Raw genomic sequence first — 2,500 nt, 5'->3', positions numbered from 1 at the left:
AGCAGGGACGGTGCTGCCTCACGCTTCGCTCGCTGTTCGCCGCTCGCCGCTCGCTCGCGCAGCCAAAAATGACCAGTTTTGGCCCGTTTTTGGGCTGTTTTGGCCTGTTTATGGTCCGTTCTTGCGTGGTGCGGTGACCGTCGTGAGCGGAGCAAAACGTCAGCCATCTCAGCACCCTGGAACCCCCCGGGTGGCACAGGGCTGGATGGGGCTTTCGTATATAGCAGGGACGGTGCTGCCTCTCGCTTCGCTCGCTGTCCGCCGCTCGCCGCTCGCTCGCGCAGCCAAAAATGGCCAGTTTTGGCCCGTTTTTGGGCCGTTTTGGCCAGTTTTTGGCCTGTTCTTGCATTGCGCGGTGACCGTCGAGAGCGGAGCAAAACGTCAGCCATCTCAGCACCCTGGAACCCCCCGGGTGGCACAGGGCTGGATGGGGCTTTCGTATAGCAGGGACGGTGCTGCCTCTCGCTTCGCTCGCTGTCCGCCGCTCGCCGCTCGCTCGTGCAGCCAAAAATGGCCAGTTTTGGCCCGTTTTTGGGCCGTTTTGGCCAGTTTTTGGCCTGTTCTTGCATTGCGCGGTGACCGTCGAGAGCGGAGCAAAACGTCAGCCATCTCAGCACCCTGGAACCCCCCGGGTGGCACAGGGCTGGATGGGGCTTTCGTATAGCAGGGACGGTGCTGCCTCTCGCTTCGCTCGCTGTCCGCCGCTCGCCGCTCGCTCGTGCAGCCAAAAATGGCCAGTTTTGGCCCGTTTTTGGGCCGTTTTGGCCAGTTTTTGGCCTGTTCTTGCATTGCGCGGTGACCGTCGAGAGCGGAGCAAAACGTCAGCCATCTCAGCACCCTGGAACCCCCCGGGTGGCACAGGGCTGGATTGAGGCTTTCGTATAGCAGGGACGGTGCTGCCTCTCGCTTCGCTCGCTGTCCGCCGCTCGCCGCTCGCTCGTGCAGCCAAAAATGGCCAGTTTTGGCCCGTTTTTGGGCCGTTTTGGCCAGTTTTTGGCCTGTTCTTGCATTGCGCGGTGACCGTCGAGAGCGGAGCAAAACGTCAGCCATCTCAGCACCCTGGAACCCCCCGGGTGGCACAGGGCTGGATGGGGCTTTCGTATAGCAGGGACGGTGCTGCCTCTCGCTTCGCTCGCTGTCCGCCGCTCGCCGCTCGCTCGTGCAGCCAAAAATGGCCAGTTTTGGCCCGTTTTTGGGCCGTTTTGGCCAGTTTTTGGCCTGTTCTTGCATTGCGCGGTGACCGTCGAGAGCGGAGCAAAACGTCAGCCATCTCAGCACCCTGGAACCCCCCGGGTGGCACAGGGCTGGATGGGGCTTTCGTATAGCAGGGACGGTGCTGCCTCTCGCTTCGCTCGCTGTCCGCCGCTCGCCGCTCGCTCGCGCAGCCAAAAATGGCCAGTTTTGGCCCGTTTTTGGGCCGTTTTGGCCAGTTTTTGGCCTGTTCTTGCATTGCGCGGTGACCGTCGAGAGCGGAGCAAAACGTCAGCCATCTCAGCACCCTGGAACCCCCCGGGTGGCACAGGGCTGGATGGGGCTTTCGTATAGCAGGGACGGTGCTGCCTCTCGCTTCGCTCGCTGTCCGCCGCTCGCCGCTCGCGCAGCCAAAAATGGCCAGTTTTGGCCCGTTTTTGGGCCGTTTTGGCCAGTTTTTGGCCTGTTCTTGCATTGCGCGGTGACCGTCGAGAGCGGAGCAAAACGTCAGCCATCTCAGCACCCTGGAACCCCCCGGGTGGCACAGGGCTGGATGGGGCTTTCGTATAGCAGGGACGGTGCTGCCTCTCGCTTCGCTCGCTGTTCGCCGCTCGCCGCTCGCTCGCGCAGCCAAAAATGGCCAGTTTTGGCCCGTTTTTGGGCTGTTTTGGCCAGTTTTTGGCCTGTTCTTGCGTGGTGCGGTGACCGTCGTGAGCGGAGCAAAACGTCAGCCATCTCAGCACCCTGGAACCCCCCGGGTGGCACAGGGCTGGATGGGGCTTTCGTATAGCAGGGACGGTGCTGCCTCTCGCTTCGCTCGCTGTTCGCCGCTCGCCGCTCGCTCGCGCAGCCAAAAATGGCCAGTTTTGGCCCGTTTTTGGGCTGTTTTGGCCTGTTTTTGGGCTGTTCTTGTGTGGCGCGGTGACCGTCGTGAGCGGAGCAAAATGTCAGCCATCTCAGCACCCTGGAACCCCCCGGGTGGCACAGGGCTGGATGGGGCTTTCGTATAGCAGGGACGGTGCTGCCTCGCGCTTCGCTCGCTGTTCGCCGCTCTCCGCTCGCTCGCGCAGCAAAAAATGGCCAGTTTTGGCCCGTTTTTGGGCTGTTTTGGCCAGTTTTTGGCCTGTTCTTGCGTGCCGCGGCGACCGTCGTGAGCGGAGCAAAACGTCAGCCATCTCAGCACCCTGGAACCCCCCGGGTGGCACAGGGCTGGATGGGGCTTTCGTATAGCAGGGACGGTGCTGCCTCTCGCTTCGCTCGCTGTCCGCCGCTCGCTGCTCGCTCGCGCAGCCAAAAATGGCCAGTTTTG

Source organism: Musa acuminata, unplaced genomic scaffold (assembly GCF_036884655.1).
Source record: "Musa acuminata AAA Group cultivar baxijiao unplaced genomic scaffold, Cavendish_Baxijiao_AAA HiC_scaffold_134, whole genome shotgun sequence".
Taxonomy (NCBI): domain Eukaryota; kingdom Viridiplantae; phylum Streptophyta; class Magnoliopsida; order Zingiberales; family Musaceae; genus Musa; species Musa acuminata.
The sequence above is the reverse complement of the archived record's forward strand: the minus strand, read 5'-3'. Positions refer to the sequence as shown.